Here is a 21,965-nt window from a genome sequence, read left to right on the forward strand (position 1 = left end):
GACAGGCAAACAAAGTTCGCGTGCCAGGTCGACACGTTTCTTCTGCGGATTGTCGTCGACTTTTACGAGAATATCAAGTTTTTCTTTCAGCGATAACGCTTTACGCTTCCTAGACATGGTGAAGCGCACGGGTGAAACGCGGCACCAAAACAAAAACGATAAGTGCGAAGTGCAAGCTGAACGCTCGGAAAACCAAAATGGCAACGAGAAATGGCAAACACAAAGCCAACAAAGCCTACAGCATCGTCAATGCATGCGCCAATCACTGCTTCTTGGTCACGTGATTTTACCGTGATTACTATGTCTTAGGATAGATGGCGCTAAAAACCTTCGGTGCGCTTCGGCGCTTTTGTTGTGCGAGCTTGGGAAAATGGCTCCCAGAGGCCGCCACACTGCTGCAGACGCTGTGCTGAGGCACGGCCGGACTCGAGCCGAGCCGAGCCAGGCCAATCCTCGAGCATACGAAGCGCATGTCGTCGCATGTTCAGTCCGCCGTGCCTGTAGTTTCGCTCGATGCGATAATTTCAGTAGCTCTGCCCACCCTCTGCAAAGGACTGGCTCTGATGTCATCATCATAGTTGGAGAGATGTGATTCCTACACGTGTCTAGCAAAGGTCATGTCCAACATCGAAAATCGGCCACGAGCGCTAGGGGAGTTACGACCACTGCAGCTACTGTCAGATCCCGCTAGGACACTTTTGCTGCCTCCTGGCGCGAAAATCGAAACTGCGCGAGATTTACGGAAGACGTTTCCACGATCGTATTATCCAAACCGACGTGGAAATACGATCATATTAGCCATACAAAAATGCATTACCTCTATAGGGCATCGGCCGGGAACGAAAAAAAAAACGTATTATGCCGAAAAGCGTATTTAGCCGAATCGTATCAATGAGATTTCACTGTATACTGTACTGAAGGACGGCCATGAACTGTGTTATCGAGGTTTACCGGAGAGGCGAGAACTAGGAGTAGGTTTGCTTGTCACTAAGGATATACAGTCGAACCTGGTTATATCGAACCCAGATATATCGAATTTTGGTTATATCGAACTCACGGAATATCCCCTTGACAATCTCATGTTAAAGAATAGGAAAGCCGCGTCGTATATCGAACTCAATTTCACCGGTCGTTCGATATATCGAACTCTGCACCCCGCACTGGAAAGTGCGCTTTCCCCAAAGACGATCGCATCACCCTTGGCCGTTTACGTGTGACGTTTTCAAGCCACGCACGGAAGGAATGAGAGGGGACAGTTCGGCGACGGCTGGTCTGGGCAGCGCCCCGCCCATTCCCCAAAGGCACTCGCATCTGCAGTTATCGTTTCCCGTGTGCCAACACATGACGTTTGCAAGCCATGTGCGTGGGTGTGCCCATCCTTTTGCCCAGCTATCTCTCCTTCAGCACGCGCTACGCATGCGCCAAGCCAGCTCAGCCCATTTTCAGACAGGTGTCGGACGCTTTCTCCAGCGTGTGTTGCCAGGCGGCTGACATGACTATGGCGCCTGCGGTCGTTAAAAAGCAGCAGCTCTGTTTTTTTTGCAAGTTATTTTTTCTTATCGTTGTGCTGTTCGGACGTTAAGAAGCGGCAGGTTTTTTTGTTGTTTTTTTTTTGGCGGGAGTCGTTTATCCTTGCATGTATGAATCAATGAAAGCACGCGGTCAGCTGCTGCGATCATGACGCCCGCCCCAAGCGCTACGTGATAAATCGAACCAGGCTTGTGCAATCAAGCCATCACAGGCGCTCTGCCAAGTTAGTTCGCTCCCTGCCACCGCAGGAGCTCTTAAAAGATAAACGCGCCCCAACGTTATCGCTGCGCAGCATCTTGGCACGCTGCCAAGAAATGAGCTGTGGATGAGACGACCGAAACAGAGTGACGTGCGCCATTGACATGCAAGCGAAAACGCTCGCGATTTCTGCCGCCGCCGCACAGAAACTTTGTTTTGAGCTGCCGGGACTCGAGCAGCGAGAAGAACGCATTTCCAACAAGTTTGAAATTTTTCGCTCTGTCGCTGCCGTTCGTCGCAGAAATCGCTCAATCGCTTGCATGTGAGTGAGTTGGCCTTAACGCATTTCTTTTTTTTTTTTTTTTTTTTTTTTTTTTTTTTTTTTTTTTTTTTTTCAAATTCTCGGTGCAAAAGTGGAGGGTGGGTTCATTATGCGAGTGGGTTGATTACGCGACAAATACGATATCGTTTTTTTTGCATCGTAAGTGCGTCACAAGCCGATTTCTGTATATCGAACTATTTTGCGATCCCCTTCGAGTTCGATATATCCGGGTTCGACTGTACTAGCTAGTAATATAGAGGAATTCTATAGCAATAATGAGAGGGTGGCAGGCATCATAGTTAAGCTTAATGAGCGGTATAAACTAAAGATTGTACAGGGCTACACACCTACATGTAGTCATGATGACCAGGCAGTTGAATGCTTCTATGAAGGTGTAAAATTGGCAATGCAGAAAGGAAAGACGCAGTATACTGTACTAATGCGAGACTCCAATTCCAAGGTAGGGAAAAAGCAGGCAAGAGACCAGGCAGTGAGTGACAATGGCATTGGTTCTAGGAATAGCAGAGGGGAGTTACTAGTTAAGTTTACAGAGCGCAATAACTTAAAAGGGTAGGAACACCAAAATTCTGTGCTGTATTTTTGTGCTGTAAATAGTGCGTAGTGATTCTATAAGCATAGAGTATGGTGTTAGAAGCCCAGAAACACATTACATAATTTTTTATCGTATTATTAGTATGCAGCAGTTTCATTTTCAGTTCGTAGTTGCCAGGTTTTTACTGGACGTCAAAAAACAGAAGACATAATATTGAAATGTCACATGGGCCAAAAACTCGTCTGTTCTGTTTACAATGTGATTCCACCATATGTTTTCATGGGAGAGCCCCAACTATGTCCGTAAATATGGTGCTTGCGCCGTTTTGGCGATCCTGTCACGCTGTGCCAGCGCAAAATATTCAGAAATATGCCGTTGCCACCTGCAAACAGCTGTTGCTAACTCGCTCTCAGACAACTTGCTGCTTGTAGCAGTGCCGATGTCGGCCGCTCGCTTCGCTACAATTTTGCCTAAATTACTACGCTATGCGAGTGGCTAGGAAAAATGAAAAGGCTGGAAAGGTTTTGACCATGAAGGCACACGCGTAAATGCTCGCGAGTATATAGTTTGAATCGCACTGGTCGAGGCACCACTTCGGTGTGCCGTTTTGAGCGCTGCTTCATGTGTGCGAATGTGATGATTGTTGAGACAAAACTCACGAATTTTAGTGAATGAAAACGTTCATCGGGTATAGTTTTGGCAACAGTCAACAGAAATTGACAATTGCTTACATCGCAGAACGTGCGTACAATTGTCACGAAGTGCCGGTTTGACCCCGGTGCTCCGTGCATTGCTGCAAGTGGACCGAAACAGTCGTCGGCGCTACTTGTGGAGAAAATTCGGCCGATTGAGGACAGACGTCATACACACATTGTATCGAGCTTATTTTATTATGAGATACGCTTCCTATAGTAAAGTGGTGACTGGAGCCTAACCTTTATTGCAGCATTGAGTCGCTGACCCATTCCTAGCATAATTTTGGTGACAGTGAGCCGCCGTCCTGTCCGTGTGTTAGAACTGCTAAAACGCTACGGGTGCAATAGAACAGCCGAAACAAGCTTACCGGCAGCATAGTCTCTTACGTCAGAACACTGTGCAATGACGTCACAAATACTTGATTATTGTTTTTTCAGTGAACCTATGTCGCAGTCGATGCGCTAGCAATGGGCCTGGAATGCAATAGTGAGCATTTCCACAAGCTTTAAAAAAGAATTTAAATATTTTCTACGCCTTTCTTGAATTTATTACTTGGCTGCGATGATCTTCAAACATAAAGGAAGCGCGTGACAAGCTTTGCACAACCTTGTAATATGTTGTCTGTACCTCTTTAAGATACATGAATACCTTCTTCAACAAACGGAAGAACCGGAAGTGGACATGGAAAAGCCCTAACGGGGGAGACTAAAAATGAACTTACTTCATACTGTGTTCTGGGTTGGGTTGTGGGGTTTAACGTCCCAAAGCGACTCTGGTTATGAGAGACGCCGTAGTGCAGGACTCCGGAAATTTCGACCACCTGGGGTTCTTTAACGTGCACTGACATCGCACAGCACATGGGTGCCTTGCTTTTCGCCTCCATCGAAAAGCGGCCGCCGAGGCCAGGATTCGATCCCGCGTCCTTGGGAACAGTAGTCAAGCGCCGTAACCACTGCGCCACCCCGGCAGGGCCCATACTGCGTTCTAACCCCACCATTATGCAGGATGGAGAGGTAATCGGGAAAGTGTGATGCAGTGATCACAGGATGGTAAGGTCTCTAATTAGTCTAAATCTGAAGAGGGAACGAAACAGATTACTAAAAAAGAAGTGCATCACCGAATTAGCGGTGAGGGGGAGGGCAGTAGAGTTCAGGATCTCGATATAGAATAGATATTCAGCTCTAACCGAGGATGATGACATTAGCCTAGAAGCAATGAACAATAATTTCAGAGATATTATTACTGAGTGTGCTGTAGAAGTAGGCGGTAGGATAGTTAGAGAGGGTACCGGTAAGCTGTCCAAGGAGACGAAAGATTTGATTTAGAAATGTCAAATTATGAAAGCTTCAAACCCAACAGACCAGATAGAACTGGCAGAGGTATCAAAGCTAATCAGTAAGCGTAAAGTAGCCGATATAAGGAAGTATAACGTGGAGAAAATTGAGCATGCTGTGAAGAACAGGGGAAGCTTTAAAGCGGCGAAGAAATTGGGCATATGCAAAAATCAGATGTTTATACTGATCTGTACAGTAGGCAAAGTAGTCAGGACAATAATGCGATTGGCGGTAGGGACATGCAGTCAGACATTCCGCCAGTGACGAAGGACAAAGTTAAGAAAGCATTAGAAACTATGAAAAGGGGGAAAACTGCTGGAGAGGATTAGATAAGTATAGATTTGTTGAAGGAAGGGGGGGATATCGTGCTACAAAAACTGGCCACCCTGTATACGCTGTGCCTGGTGTCATCGACGGTACCAGAATAATGGAAGAGCGCAAACATTATCTTAATTCATAAGAAAGGGGACGCTAAGGACTTGAAGAATTATAGACCAATCAGCTTACTGTCTGTTGCATGTAAATTATTTACCAAGGAAATCTCTTAATAGAATCGGGACAACCTTAATCTGCAACCAAGTAAAGGATCAAGCAGGGCCCGCTTGCACAAAACGATCTTAAGACTGCCTTAGCCAAGTCCAGACTTAACTGAGTCTAAAGGATAGGCTGCTAGCATGGCCGCTTAAGACTGGAGTCGAGACTGGGCTTCAGCCCTGACCTGAATAAGTCGCTTGCACGGTTACGACTCTAGTGCCGTCTTGGTTAAGACACAAGGATGCCAGTTACCTAAGTAGAGAAATTGGAGAAATACAGGGATGCGCAGACCCTGTCCCCGCTCTAAGATGTAAACATTCCGTCATACTTGTGCTGCGTAAAATTCATGCCATTGCTTTTTGCGGCTTAAGATTGTGTAACGAGGTAAAATGCCCCAAGTGGTTGCTGAGGGCGTTCAGGGAAGCCACTCTGGTGAACACGAGCCGAACCGAAGCGTTCGGAACCCGAGCAGTCTTAAAGAAGTCTGGTCTTGCTAAAGACACCTTTTAAGTCTGGACTTAGCTCGGACTTTATTCTGCAAGCCGGCCCAGGTTTTCGGAAAGGGTACTCTACTATCAATCATATTCATACCATCAACCGGGTGATAGAAAAATGCTCGGAATATAACGAGCCCTTATACAGAGCATTAATTGATTACGAAAAAGCATTTGACTCTGTAGAAACCTCAGCGGTCATGCAGGCATTGCGAAATCAGGGTGTAGACGAGCCGTACGTGAAAGTGCTGGAAGATATTGTCACGTCTCGATTGAACGCCAAGGAGGACCCACAGATAGGACGGGTTTAATAAATCAACCTGGACGAGTCTTGTGCTCCAACTTCCTTCTCTTCCAGGCTCGCGCTTGTGGGGCCCAGTCATCATCTTTGGCGTCGTCTTCTATGCGGCATTTGCCCCCCTCCTCAGGAAGCATCGTCCCGATGAGCATAAAAGGGAGTAGGGGGTCAAGGTCAGTCCGAGTTGTACGGCTTCATGCGTGCAACGTGGACGACGTCGGCTTGTTGCTGGCGTCGCTTCGAGGTCGACACCCCGTCTGGCACCACCTCATAAGTGACGTCGGTTAAACGTCGCTGAACAACATATGGCCCGAAATATCGCCGCAATAGTTTTTCGGAGAGTCCACGGCGGCGAATAGGCGTCCAGATCCACACTTTGTCGCCAGGTTCGTACATGACATGTCGGCGTCTATGATTGTAGCGTCGTGCATCATGCTCTTGCTGATTCTTGATCCGCACACGCGCTAGTTGGCGGGCTTCCTCTGCACGCTGAGCGATTTCCTCGGCGTCCTGATCGAGATCGTTGGTGTCGGCATTCGGGAGCAACATTGCATCCAGCATAGTTGTTACTGGTCGCCCGTGAAGGGGGCTGAATGGTGTCATACGAGTGGTGTCTTGGCGTGCCGTATTGTAGGCGAACGTGACGTAGGGAAGAATTTCGTCCCAATTCTTGTGGTTCACGTCAACGTACATGCAAAGCATGTCTGCAATGGTTTTATTGAGGCGTTCCGTCAACCCATTGGTTTGGGGGTGATAGGCTGTAGTTTTACGGTGACTGGTACCACTGAGGCGGAGAACGGTCTCCAAAAGTTCGGCCGTAAATGCAGTTCCTCGGTCAGTTATAATGAGCGCCGGAGCGCCATGCCTCAGGACAATGTTCTCCACGAAGAACCGAGCTGCTTCGGCGGCGGTACCCCTTGGCAGAGCCTTGGTCTCCGCGTAGCGGGTTAGATAATCGGTGGCGACAATTATCCATTTATTTCCGGCTGTCGACGTCGGAAATGGTCCCAGGAGGTCCATGCCGATTTGCTTAAAAGGTGTTGTTGGCACTTGAAGAGGATGGAGTAGGCCAGCTGGTTTTACAGGGGGTGACTTACGGCGCTGGCAGTCTATGCACGTACGTACATAGTGTTTCACTGTCGCAGGCAGTTTTGGCCAGTAGTATCCGTGCTGGACTCTAGCCAACGTGCGGGTGTAGCCTAGGTGACCGGCGGTTGGCTCGTCGTGACACGCTTGCAGAACTTCACTGCGGAGAACAGATGGGACGACGAGTAGATGACTGTTTCCCCCAGGGCGGAAGTTCTTCTTGTAAAGCACGTTGTTGCGAATAAAGAATGAAGAGATTACTCGGGTGAAAATCTTAGGCACAACGGTAGTTCGTTTTTCCAAGAAATCAATAAGAGGGAGCAATTCCTGGTCTTCTCGCTGCTGTTGGGAAAGCGTTGCGTCATCTATGACACCTAAAAATGCAGTGTCTTCATCGGTCATAGTAAAAGGTTCGACCGGCGCTCGCGAAAGGCAGTCAGCATCCGCGTGCTTTTTTCCAGATTTGTAAATAACTGCCATGTCGAATTCTTGTAACCGAAGGCTCCAACGCGCGAGTCTCCCTGAAGGGTCCTTTAGATTCGTCAGCCAACAGAGCGAGTGATGGTCGCTAACGACTTGAAAGGGGCGAGCGTACAAATAAGGGCGGAACTTCATAACCGCCCATACCACTGCAAGGCATTCTTTTTCGGTTGCCGAGTAGTTCGCTTCTGCTTTAGATAGGGTCCTGCTGGCGTAAGCAATTACTTTTTCCACACCACCCTGGCGCTGCACCAGCACAGCACCTAAGCCCACGTTGCTGGCATCCGTATGAAGCAGTGTAGGGGCGTCGTCATCAAAGTGCGCCAGGACAGGTGGTGTCTGTAAACGTCTCCGCAGCTCATTAAACGCTTGCTCCTGTTCTTCACCCCAGTGAAAGACAGCATTGTCACGCGTCAGCGAAGTTAATGGCCAGGCAATTCGTGAGAAACCAGCAATAAACCGGCGGTAATAGGCGCAAAGACCCAGGAAACGCCGCAATGTCTTTTTGTCCGTAGGTGTCGGGAACTTGGCGACTGCGGAGAGCTTTTCAGGATCAGGCCGGACACCTTCTTGGCTAACGACGTGACCTAAGAATTGCAGCTCCTCGTACCCGAAGTGGCACTTCTCGGGTTTTAGTGTGAGGCCCGCAGATCGTATGGCCTGAAATACAGCTAGCAGACGGCGTAGATGCTCTTCAAATGTGGCCGAAAACACAATCACGTCGTCAAGATACACCAGGCATGTTTGCCACTTAAGTCCCGAGAGCACAGTATCCATCAACCTCTGAAATGTTGCTGGTGCTGAGCATAAACCGAACGGAAGGACCTTAAACTCGTACAATCCATCGGGAGTGACGAATGCTGTCTTCTCCCGATCTCTCTCGTCTACTTCTATCTGCCAATATCCACTTTTCAAGTCCATTGATGAGAAGTAACGTGCATTTCGTAGGCGATCAAGGGAATCGTCGATGCGAGCAAGAGGGTACACGTCTTTTTTAGTTACTTGGTTGAGCTTGCGGTAATCTATGCAAAATCGTAAGCTGCCGTCCTTCTTTTTAACAAGTACCACGGGGGAAGCCCAGGGGCTCTGTGACGGCTGGATAACGTCGTCTCTAAGCATTTCGGCCACCTGGCGCTGAATGGCTGCACATTCTTTCGGAGCTACACGGTAAGGATTTTGTCGAATCGGGCGAATCGAGTCATCCGTGATGATTCGATGTTTTGTCAAAGGCGTTTGGCCGATCCGCGATTCGGAAGCAAAGCAGTCTCGAAATTGATCTATGAGATCCAAAAGACGGTCCCGTTCTGAAGAAGACAAATTTTTACTCACATCGACGATGGTTACGGGCGTCTTGCACATTGATCCTTCCTGTTGCAGTGAGAAGCAGTGCTGCGCCTTTGGGATGCTGTCGAAAAAGGCCACAGTTGTGCCTTTCGGAATTTGCTGACGCTCGTCACTGAAGTTTGTCAGCAGCACTTCGGTCTGTCCATTGGTCAAGTTGACTAGCCCTCGAGCTATAGAAACACCTCGGCTTAGTACCAGGGCGACTGCCCTTTCGGCGATACCATCGCCGGTATGCGCCATGTCGCACTTCACTTCAACAAGAGAGCATGATCGCGGAGGTAATGTCACTGTCTCATTGGCGACGCGTAAGGGCATCAGTGGTACTTCCGCACAACCAAGGTCTTCATGATTGTTGGTGAAGGCAACGACGCTGTCACGAATGCTGATTACAGCCCCATGAAGACGCAGAAAGTCCATGCCCAAGATGAGATCTTTGCAACAGTCAGGGAGAATAACGAAGCTGCCAACAAACACCGCGTTTCCTATTCCTATCCGGGCAGTGCACTTCCCTGTCGGTGCCAGTAGCTGGCCCCCAGCACTTCTTATTACTGGCCCAGTCCATTCGGTTTTTACTTTGCGCAGCGTGTCAGCCAGTTTCTGGCTAATAATTGAAAAATCCGCCCCGGTATCCACCAGAGCATGTACCTCCAGCCCATCAATGGAAACGGCGAGGTCAGCGCTACAGTTGAATCCCGCCACAACGAATACCGCCACAACGAAATTTCCGCGACAACGAATAATTTTTTATTCCCCGCGAGTATCCTATAAGAATTAATGGCCTAAATTTCTCTGCACAACGAACCATTTTTGCAGAGCGTTTCCGCTTCAACGAAATTTTCGCGTTCAAAATCGAAACCGAAACTAGTTTTATTGGCGAGAAGTCCAAGTCAAATCCAAAGCCACATTAAGCATGAAATCACGTGATTGCAGTTCCGCCATTTTGGCTTTGTGTCGTGGTCGCGTTGTTCACTCGCTGCCTTTCTCTTCGACAACGACGAGTTTTCATTCGCAGGACACGATGGCAACGCAAGTGAAAAAACGCAAAACTCTTTCCCTTTAGCAAAAAGCTCAAATAATCGCCCAAGCAGAACGCGGAAGGAAGAAAGCGGCAATTGCTGAAGACTTCGGAATTCCTGCAAGTTCGCTGTCAACGATTCTAGGCAATAAGGACAGCGTGAGAATGGCACTTGCTTCAGGCACATCCTCGAAGCACAAAAAGGTGACGCGGCCCCTCCATGAAGAGTTTGACAAAGCAATGCATGCGTGGTTTGTGGAAGCACGAGCCAGCAACGTCCCCCTGTCCGGAAGCATCGTCCAGCAGAAAGCCTTGAACTATGCATGCCTACTTGGCATTGATGATTTTAAAGCCAGCATTGGCTGGCTAAACCGTTTCAAGGCCCGCCATAACATCGTTGGAAAAGTGTTGTGCGGCGAGTCAATGTCAGCAGACGTGGACGGAGCAGCTGCTTGGAAGGCGAGTAACATGGCCGGAATTTTAAGCAACTTCGCGCCTGCAGACATTTACAACGCCGACGAGACCGGGCTATTCTACGAGATGTTGCCGGCTAGGACGCTCGACTTCAAGGGGCAGCGCTGTCACGGCGGCAAACACAGCAAAAAACGCATCACAGTGCTGCTTTGCACAAACATGGATGGCTCGGACAAGCGTCCGCCGTTAGTCATAGGCAAAAGTGCCAAGCCGCGCTGTTTTAAGGGAACTCGTAGCCTACCTGTGCAGTACAAGGCGAACAACAAGTCATGGATGACCCGCGCTATTTTCACCGAGTGGATGATGGCATTCGACCGCGACATGAAGCGGCAGGGCCGTAAAGTTTGCTTGCTTTTGGACAATTGTTCAGCGCATCACTCCGACGAAGTCAAGCTCACTAACACGGAGCTGAGGTTTTTCCCTCCCAATTGCACGTCTGTCTTACAGCCTCTCGATCAGGGCGTGATTCTTAGCCTGAAGCGCGCTTACCGCGGGAGGTTAATTCAGCGGCTGCTTTTTAACACTGAAACCGGCCGAGACACGAAGGTGGACTTGTACGTGGCACTGCAGATTATGTCTGCTGCCTGGAGCACACTGGGGCGCTCAGTAATTGTGAACTGTTTCAGGCACGCCGGATTTGCCGAAGGTCGACCCGTACACTCTGCTGGCCTAACACCAGGCGTTACAGACGACGACGAAGAGGCGTCACCGGCTCCGGGGATCGCGGCCGCCTGGAAAACGCTGGGAGAAATAGGAACCGTGCCGCCTAATCTCGAGCTCGACGAATACATCGGCGCTGACGCTTGTGTTGTTGTTCACGAAGATGTGAGTGATGAGCAGATCATAAAAGCTGCCCGGAATGATAAGGACTCTTCCGATGAAGAAGACGACGACGTACAGGAAGCGCCGGCTGCGGCAACCGCCGTACAGGTGATGGACGCTTTTGATGTCATCAGGAATTTCGTTGCTGTCCGAGACGACGATGTTGCAATGGGTTTGCTGACCGAGTGCGAAAATCGCGTGACGGCGTTGCTCGCCGTGAAGCGTAAGCAAACCAAGCTTACAGATTTTTGGCATTAAACGCCTTTGCTGCTGCTTGGGCAATTCTTTCTGCGTTTCACGTCAAATTTTTGCGATAACGAAGTTCCGCGAGAACGAATTTTTTTTCGTGCACCGTGAATTTCGTTATAGCGGGATTCAACTTAACAACGTTATCTGGGTTGCTCGTCTCTTTCGGCATTTTCGGCGGAAGTGCGGCAAGGTCAGCGGTATCAGCTTCGTCGTCGGGGCTGCTCATCTGATGCGGCATTTTCGGTGGTAATGTAGGCGGCATTTTCGGCGGTAGTGCGGCAATGTCCATACTAACGGCAGCGTCAGAAGCACGGGCTGTCGGCTGTTGCGGCGGTGGTGAGGGTTTTGACACTTTTAGACTGTGTGCAACCTCCCCTCGTGAGGTTGCGGCTGTTAGTTTCCCCGGTGAGGGCTAGGGGACCACCGTCCGCCAACGTCAGCATTGCCACGACGCATCGGCGGAGAATAACGCTGTGGTGATGGGGAGGAGCGGCGGCGGAAGCCCGGGGATTCGGTTTCCCTGCTGACCGGAAGGCCGTCGTCGGTTTGGGCAGTGTCAGCGTCGAAGCGGCGGCGAGCAGAAGCAGACGGAAAGGCCTGCCCCTCTTCGCGGTAACGGCAGTACCGATATACGTGGCCAGGTTGTCCGCAGTAGAAACAGAGTGGCCGGCTGTCATAACTGCGCCACCTGTCCGTTCGGCGTAGTTGAGAGCACCTGGAAGGCGCCCACTGAGGCCCCTGGAAGAATCGCGTCTCCTGACGGCTTGGTGCGCTCGGTGAGGCGTGGTCTGGAGGCGGGCGACGTAGGACCGCGGCGTAGCTCTCAGATTGCGGCTCGTGATAAGGTGCAGGAATGTTGGGAATACTACAGTCGAACCCGTATATATCGAACCTGGATATTTCGAATTTTGGTTATATCGAACTCGTGGAATATCCCCATGAAATTCCCATGTAAAAGTATAGGAAAGCTGCGTCGTATATCGAACTCAATTTCACCGGTCGTTCGATATATTGAACTCCGCACCACGCATTGGGCGGTGCGCCTCCCCCAAAGACTATCGCATCACCCTTGGCCGTTTGCCCCGAGCTGTTTTCAAGCCACGCGCGGAAGGAATGAGAGGGCACAGTTCGGCGACGGCTGGTCTAGGGCAGCGCCGCGCCCTTCCCCCAAAGGCGCGCGCATCTGTGGTGATCGCTGCCGCGCTAGCACGTGACATTCGCAAGTCATGTGTGTGAAGGAACGAGAGGGAACCAATGCAGCCATGGTGTTCGGGAGAGGGAAAAATTGCGATAGAGTGAAGTGCAAGGATGTGCCCTCTCTTCTGCTGAGCTTTATCTCTCCTCTTCCTCTCTCTTTCCCCAGTCTCGTTCGCAGCAGCACGCACTAGGCATGCGCGGACAAGCCAGCTCAGCCCGTGGCAGACGCTTCTCCAGTGTGTGTTGTGAACGCTCTGCATGTGGAGGCCGGCGTGCGATGAGCGTCTCGTGTCGTCGTGCTGAACGCGCGTAAGCTTCGGCTGCCGCGAACGCTAAAAAATGGCTTATATATATATTTTTTTTTTTTGAGAGAGAGAGTCGTTTATTCTTGCCGTCGGGCTGAACGCATGCTATGGCGGCTGCGGAGGTTAAGAAGCAGCAATGTTTTTTTGTAGTTTTTTTTTTTTTTTCGAGAGTAGTTTTTGTCGGGCTGAACGTGCGGCGCAGCGTAAGCTATGGCGGCTGCGAAAGTTAAGAAGCAGCAGTTTTTTTTTTTGTTTTTGCGAGAGTCGTTCATTCTTGCATCTATGAATCAACGAAAGCACGCGGTCAGCTGCGATCATGCCACCGGCTTTTAGCATTGTTCGCTCCAAACGGCATTTGCAGCTATCACGCTTGCCAATGATTTTGAAGCAGTGGACTACGTCCTCCCCACCCCAAGCGCGGCACGATAAATCGCACCAGCCTTGTGCAATCAAGCCATCACGCGGGCACTCTGCCAAGTTCGCTCCCTGCCACCGCAGGATCTATGAAAAGTGTAGTTAAAAGATAAACACGTCGTGGCGTTATCCGTTATCGCTGCGCAGAATCTTGGCGTGCTACCAATAATGAGCTGTGGATGCGACAGTCGAAACGGAGGAACGCCGCTCCAAACGCTTTTTTTTTTTTTTTCTAAATTCTCGGGGGCAAAAATGGGGATTGGGTTCATTATGCGAGTGGGTAGACGACGCGACAAATGCCATATCATTTTTCACGATCGCAAGTGGCGTCTCAAGCCGGTTTCTGTATATCGAATTGTCGATGTATCGAACTATTTCGCGATCCCCTTCGAGTTCGATATACAGTTGAACCCGGATATATCGAACTCGAAGGGGATCGCGATATAGTTCGATATATTGATAATTCGATATACAGAAATTGGCTTGTGACGGCACTTACGATGCGAAAAACTATACCGTATTTGTCGTGTAATCAACCCACTCGCATAATGAACCCACCCTCCACTTTTGCACTCGAGAATTTGAAAAAAGAAAAATGCGTAAAGGTCAGCTCGCTCACATGCAAGCGATTGAGCGATCTCAGCGACGAGCCGCAGCGACAGAGCGAAAAATTTCCTACTTGTTGGAACTGCGGTAGCTCAAAACAAGGTTTCTGTGTCGCCGCGGCGGCAGAAATCGCGAGCATTTTCGCTTGCATGTCGATGACGCGCATCACTTCGTTTCGGTGGTCATCCGCAGCTTATTTCTTGGCAGCGTGCCAAGATGCTGCGCAACGATAACGTCCGGGCGCGTTTATCTTTTGATAGCTCCTGCGGTGGCCGGGAGCGAAATTGGCAGAGTGCCCGTGATGGCTCGATTGTGCAAGCCACACCGCGCTTGGGGCGGGCGTCATGATCGCAGCAGCTGACCACGTGGTTTCGTTGATTCATATATGCAGGGTAAACGACTCCCGCAAAAAAAAAAAAAAAAAAAAAAAAATGCCGCCGCTTAACGCCCGAACAGCACAACGATAAAAAAGGATGACTCTCAAAAAAAAAAAAAAAAGACAGCTGCCGCTTTTTAACGTCCGCAGGCGCCATAGCCGCCGCGCGCAAAGGGTTTGCAACACATGCTGGAGAAAGCGTCCGACGTCTGTCTGAATACGGGCTGAGATGGCTTGGCGCATGTGTAGCGCGAGCTGAAGGAGAGAGATAGCTCGGCAAAAAAATGGGCACACCCACGCACATGGCTTGCAAACGTCATGTGTTGGCACGCGGGAAACGATAACTGCAGATGCGCGCGCCTTTGGGCAATGGGTGCGGCACTGCCCAGACCAGCCGTCGCCGAACTGTTTCTTCTCATTCCTTCCGCGCATGGCAAAATGTCACGTGGCAAACGGCCAAGGGTTATGCGATCGTCTTTGGGGAAGGCACATTTTCCAGTGCGTGGGGTGGAGTTCGATATATCGAACGACCGGTGAAATTAAGTTCGATATATGACGCGGCTTTTCTATACTTTTACATGGGATTTTCAAGGGAATGTTTCGTGAGTTCGATATAACCAAAATTCGATATATCCGGGTTCGATATAACCGGGTTCGATATAACCGGGTTCGATATAACCGGGTTCGACTGTATACAGGGGCTGCACAGCAACCATAGTTCTGCATAAAGAAAGTAAAAAATTCCTATAAAGAAGGGTGTTAGGCAAGGAGACACGATCTCCCCAGTACTATTCACAGCTTGCTTAGAAGAAGTATTCAGAGACTTGGCAGGGTGTATAGCAACCGGAAAAACCGGGAATTGTCAGGGAAAATGGCACGATATATTCTGCAGTGCATTTTCATTTTAAGCTGGCGTACAGCAAGTATGTTATTCATGTAGATTTTTTTTTTTTCTGTGGTGAGCGCACCGTGGCCGCGCCGCAAGGCGAGGCGCGATATATTACTCTGACGCCAGTGCATTGCTGAGCTGACACAATAGAAGAATGGATACGCGTGTGAGTTGGGTATTTTGGGTATTCAGTAAAATATGTGGGAGCCCTGCGTGAGAGTAGCACGCGACAAAAAGCAGGAATTATCGCGCCGGCAGCGGCCAGCGCGAAAGTGATAGACTGGCTGAGCTACAGCTGAGGTCTGTTGTGACACTCCAGCGGTTGACCGCTCACGTCTTCGCGATCTCGGCGCAGGTTCCGCGCTTCGTGTGCGCGATAAAATTGCTTAACACTTTCATGTCCACAATCACGAACTCTGTATTGGCATCGCATTCTGTGCTAACGCCAAGGGGAACTCTCGTTGTGTTGCGGACTTTCCTGACAGAACGGTAGTGCGCCGGCTCCGCCATAGTAGTACGTGGCGGCGGCGTCAACTCGAAAGTGTACCGTGATCTGGGATGCAATTCGTGCTGTAATTTTACCTGTGGTGTTGTCATCGGGCAGCTTGTTTCATGTTCCCTGCACATCTCACAAGTCTGGCACCGGCTGTAACTCAGGTCCCGACTGCACGCTTGTGGCCAGCGCCTTCTGGTTTTTGTTCCACTCCCGTTTCTTACGGCTTCCAAAGGCTCGTTGCGTGCACGGTTACAATCTACTGTTTTCTGGCATCTCGATCGCTGGGAACAACTCTGCACAGAGCGGTGCATCGAGAAACGAGCGCAAACGGAGACGTGCATGAAACGGCGACCGCGACGCGCGGCGATTATGCCAGCCAATGGGAGACGCAGAATGGCGCTTGAAAAACGCGCCACTTGAGAGCTAATCAGAAGCCATAAACAGCCTTTGGAAAATGGGCGCAAGCAGCCAGTCTGCTTGAGTGAAGCCGTTTTGAGATAGCGGAAATTGCACACAAAGAAAACAGCTTTAAACCAAGCCCAAGATGGCGGTGATCGGCCAGCTTCAATGCCCGCGGCGCGCGCAGGAATTTTAAACAATATTTCTCTTTTAGGGAGGCATTTCGTGGCTGCCGTGACGTTATGAAAGCCAATTTTGTCGCATTTCCTGACCGAATTCAGCAGTAACAATTTGAGTGCAGATGCTCAATAGGATAGACGTTCCGAAAATGACTTTGTCTCAAAATCGAGTTTTGAACATTTTGGACAGTTCTAAGACTCTCATCTCCCCTTAATTATGTCTACGGCTGTTATCTTTAAGAATTTTCGCTACTGCAAGTCTTCAACTAATTTTATTTTCCAGCTGATTTCGCATTTATTAACTATCTGAAAGTTTTCAACTTAGACGCAGTTTCCATTAATGGTTGTGGGTGCCGCCACTATTATACACCTGGGCACGGCCAGTCTCGAGGGAGAGCATGCTAAGAGAAGTGCGCTGTCCCTCGAGACCGGCTGTGAGACCAGTCAAAGCTGCCGTTTTTTGATACATGGGGCCTATAGGAAATTCACAACTAATAGTGTCAAAGAGCTCTGCTGAGGCTGGCATCAGAGTGCTTTTAATTTTCAGTAAACTTGCGACATTTCTACCTGCCATTAACACTAATAACAGCCTTTCACTATTGTAAACAGCAAAATATGATTAATAAATTGCTTTTTTTTTTTAATTATTCCTCTCTGCTGATTATCATCAGTAGCTACATTTTTGAGCCTCTTCACTCGTCAGGGAATTTGAACTGAAATAGAGAAAACCTGGAAAAGTTAGGGCTTTTGAAAATAGTGGTTTGCTAGACACCCTGCTTGGAATGGGAGCAGTTAGGAATGAGTATAGATGGAGTAGATGGAGAATAGCTCAATAATCTGTGTTTCACTGATGATATTGCCTTGCTAGGCAACTCAAGGGATATATCTAAAAAAGTGAGGCATCATATACAAGCAAAACACTTTCCTTTATTAAGTGCACATACTTTGTCTAGTCGGAGTCGTTGCTGGAAAAACTGGATTCCCAGCCATGGCTGACATCGTTGCGGCCGTAGTCACCATTGTCGCTGGCGTCATTCTCGGTTCCACCAAGCGCATTGGACAGTCCAGTTTTTTTGAAGTTGTGCTCCACAATGTTGGGAGAGACCCTGTCCCACGCTGCCAGAATCCATTCACAGACAGTCTCCAAAGGAGGCCTTTTCATTCTTCCAGTGGGAGTGAGACTGTGTTCTCCGCTGGCCATCCACTCAACGTACAACTTCTGCACGTTGTCTTTAAACGGCTTGTTAATGGAGACATCCAATGGCCTCAGTACTGATGTTAGGCCGCTTGGGATGACAGCCAGGTTGGTCTTCATTTAATTCAACTGTCGACGAGATGGCCCTTGAAGCTATCAAGGACTAACATCGATGGTAGTCGCAAAAGAGCGCCTGGTCGCTTCCCGCACACAGTGTCTAGTTAGTCGAGAATTAATACCTCATTTATCCACCCCTTTTCATGGACACGAACATGGATGTGTTGTTTCACTTTCAATTTCGGCATCGTCTTCCGCTTAAATATGACGAAGGGTGGTAGTTTGCGACCGTCAGCGGTCACTGCCAGCATTACAATGCACCGTTGCTTTTCGCTGTCGGTTGTTTTTATGACAACAGGCGAAACTCCCTTTTCGCTCACCGTGATGTTGGGTGGCATGTTGAATGTCAGCGGCGTCTCGTCAGCGTTCCCGATCGGGGACATAATGAAGCCTTCCGCCCTGCACAGCGCTATCACGAAACGGTGAAATGCCGCCACTTTCTCTTCTTTTTCTACGGGCAAACGCTGGCAGAGAGTTGTCCTCCGTCTCAGAGACAGGTGGTGGCATCTCATAAAATGGGTCATCCACCCCCTGCTTGCTTTGAACATCGCAGCTGGGATCCCCTCATCACATGCAATTTTCCTGGCCTGGAACTGCAGCATCTCGCACAACACTGCAAACCCGAAGGCCCGATGCTCGCGAGCATAACGCACATGTTCTTCAACGATGGGGAATTTACCTTTCATAGGTCCCCAAAATGCTCTCCTTTCGTGTCTTGCATTTTTTAGCTCTGCCTTCTGCTTTCGCCAGTCCTGCACGTGGCTTTCATTAAGCTTGTACAGCCTGGCAGCGGCACGATTTCCATTTTCTTCAGCAAATTCAATCACCTGGAGTTTAAGTTTCGCCGGATAGTTGTAGTAGCCCATTGCAATCGAACAACCGTACGTCAAACCACTACGCACGAAGCCAAACCACCAACAACAAAGAGATGGACGGGCCAGACGCACAACGAGCACTACAGCGCCGCAGCTTCGCTTTGGCTGGGACTGCTTTGGCTTGGCCTTGGCATTGCTCTGCACCGATGTGGTCTGCTTGTGCGTTCCCACTTGCATGCTGGCGCTTTTGCGCAATGAGGTGCGCAAAATATGCGGTTAAAAGTATTTTTTTTTTATAAATTCGAGGGATAAGTTACGGGCGCGCAAATTATACGAGGGCGCAAATTATGCAAGTAAATATGGTACTCGCTGATTATGGCTAGCAGCTTAACGGTATTCGCTCAAGAGGGAAGTATACAACCGTTGCATCTTACCTGTACTCACCTATGGGGCTGAAACGTGGAGGTTAACAAAAAGGGTTCTACTTAAGTTGAGGACAACACGGAGGACTATGGAACGAAAAATGGTATGGGTAACGTTAAGAGATAGCGTGCAGAGTGGGTCAGAGAAATGACTTAAGTTACTGACATTCTAGTGCAAATCAAGAAGAAGAAATGTGCATGGGCCGGACATGTAGTGCGAAGAGAGGATAATAGATGGTCGCTTAGGGTAACAAACTGGATTCCAAGGGAAGGAAAGTGCAGCAGGGGGGCGGCATAAAGTTAGGTGATGAGGCTAAGAAGTCCGCAGGGGTCAAGTGGATGAAGCTAACACAAGACCAGGTTAATTGGAGGAATATGGGAGAGGCCTTCGCCCTGCAGCGGGTATAGTCTGGGTGATAATGATGATGAACGAAAATGGTGGTGGCATCAGAAGATTGTTTATTTGGACGCTTTGTGGCTGGGGTCAGTCAATCTGGACAAGCTCTCGATGCGACGCAGTGTAGAGGTCTGACCTGCACATTACGTTCTCTGCACTCCCTTAAGTGCATGCAACACCAGGCTTGATGATCAGAAGGCGCCCCCATTGGTAGGTAGGTTAGGAGTGCGTTGAGCACGTAGTTTCATTTTCAGAGCTTTGTTGCCAGCCTGTGACAACAGAAGCTGCTGGCCCCACATCCCAGCCAACCAGCCAAGCCTACTGCTGCATGCCATTTAGAACTGTGATTTACTTGTTGCGCTTGTCACTGATGTTTTTTGTTAATTCTCAAAGGCACCTTGCTGGTCCAGAGCCAATGTACACTTCCCTCACGTCGGTCCATGTATGTTTCGTAGTTATATTGTCCCAGCACGTAGAAACTCCATGTGTGTCACATTCTATGTGCTGTTTGTGCAGTAAAGTTACCTCACGTGATGACACATGCAAAGAAGCTCGCTGCCACATCGCACACAGAAAGAAGCCATGGGTATCTTTACAGCTGTGGAGCAGTTCTGCTTGCTACACTTCCAGTAATCTGCATGATTTGACGAAGTTGCAGAAAATTGTCACAGTTTTCATTCTAAGAGGAGCTTAACCATTTGTTGGGTTTTCACCAAGTACAGTGGATGCAGTTAATATGAACTTTGTTAATATGGATTCTTAAATAAGAGTAGCAGTATGAGAGCTTTTGGTTGGTTTCCCACAGGCATTGTAAAAAAAGATCAGCTGAAACGATGAATTGTTTCTCGTTTCTTTCAGAGTTACATAGTGTCTGTGAAGCATTGTTGAGACAAGCTAAGGGGTAAACATGCTAGAATGCTTCCACACCAGAAAGGTTACTGCGCAAGCAAACTTCGCTGCATATTCACTGGTCTGTATTTCACGGGTGAACAGTGATTCATCGGCAATTTTCTGGGCATAGCTTCCAGAGGCTAAGCTACAACAGCATTCGCGGTGATCTTGGTGTTCTTTTCAGTGTAAGGCGTCACGAGTTCTAACTTACTGGCAGTAAAATTCCTAGATGCAGTTCTCTCGTTCCTTTGCTGCTGGGCAGGCATTAACATAACCGGAAAGAGTGGTAGAATAGATTGTACTAAGAACAAAAATTGAATGAAGTTATCTTCGTTTTTCTGTTTTTTTTTTATTTTACCACATGAACAGTTGACCCTCATGAGAACATAATTGTAGATGGTTGAATTTGGATAAAGAACAGAAAACGTCTACCCACGCCCCACTAGTAGGTACTTTGTTTTGGAAATCAACCAGCAGCTATGAGCCATGGTTCTTAAGATGTGATACAAGATGGCATGTGATGTGGGCATACCATATTTTCTGCTGTATAAGTCACGGTTTTTGTCTGAAAATTTCGTCAGTGCGTCTTATCCACCCAGGCTGTGGCGGCCACACCTGGTCCGTACCCGAAAAGGTGCCTGTGCACTGTGCGATGTCAGTGCATGTTAAGAGACCCAGGTGGTCTAAATTAATTCGGAGCCCACAACCACGTCGCACATAGCCCATATGTCGCTTCTGGATGTTAAACCCAACAATTTACAATTTTTACGCAACAAATTATGAAGTGGGCGGCGAAGGCATGCTGCGTCTGAGCTGAGAAACGATGCGCTACAGCTGCGCACCATCTTCTGCCGTACACAGTAAATTCATTTTTAAATAACTCAAAAGCATCATCAAATTCTTTAGTGAAAAAAAATGATCTGGGACTTGCGCAATGAACACAACTAAGAAGTTGCTTAGTTGGTGTTGCATATTTTCTCTAACTGCTCTGGCCTCTCTTCCTTTTCCCTTTTCTTCCCGCCTTGTTTTTTTTCTGATGGTGTAGCCTAAATGCAGTGTGTACGTAAGTGCATATCATCTGTATGTTCCAAAATAAAACATTTTTGAAAAGTACTGTTCAGACTTTGGACGCTACACGCACCTGTGCGATCACTGCCTATCACAGGATGCATGCGGCGGCCGCCGCAAGCATATATTCTCGTCATACATTCTCACAGCCCGATCCTCAGTGAGTTTTCTGCCGAGTGAATAGGTGTGTCGTATACACCGAAGCTATTTATCCGTGCTTTTTTTTTTTACTGAAAAACTGCCCATTGGGGGGGACGGGGGGGGGGGGGGTGCAACTTATACACCGGAAAATACGGTAATTAAATTTCTTCACTATTGGCTTTGTGTCCAAAGAACTCAAAATGATCAGATCCTGAAATAACAGTTACTATTCTTTCAGGTAAAGTATCCTCTGCGTCTTGTATCCTTAGTGTATCCACAGTAAAGGTGTATCCTTGGCACAACCCACATCTCTGTCACCTGCCAGAGGGCCAAGAGGTTCTGCAGTGGGCGCAAGTTTCTTAAAAAGGGTCTTCCATATGCAGCTCTATACTAGAATTAAAGCCACACCTCTAAGAGTGCATGGTGTCACTCCAGATGCCACTAGATGGTGGCGCCATGCCTGGTGGTCGCCTGTGGTGTGATGCATGTGGCTATACTAATTATGCCTACCATTTATTTAGTTACAGTTGGTGGTAGATTGTAGGTCAGACAGCGAACTGTGTAGTTGCGGTCAGTTTAGGTGTAAAACCAAGGGTATTAAATGGAACGACCCCCTTGATATTTCACAG

At 48.7% G+C, this 21,965-nt stretch overlaps 1 protein-coding gene across 3 annotated transcripts in view; it reads left to right on the plus strand.

The window, feature by feature from the left end:
* The window catches only part of LOC146203873 (alcohol dehydrogenase class-3-like), a 74,003-nt gene that overhangs the window by 21,894 nt on the left and 30,144 nt on the right, over positions 1-21,965 (plus strand). The window lies entirely within an intron of this gene.

This window comes from Amblyomma maculatum, chromosome 1 (genome assembly GCF_055883805.1).
Source record: "Amblyomma maculatum isolate TAMU_Amacu chromosome 1, ASM5588380v1, whole genome shotgun sequence".
Lineage (NCBI taxonomy): Eukaryota > Metazoa > Arthropoda > Arachnida > Ixodida > Ixodidae > Amblyomma > Amblyomma maculatum.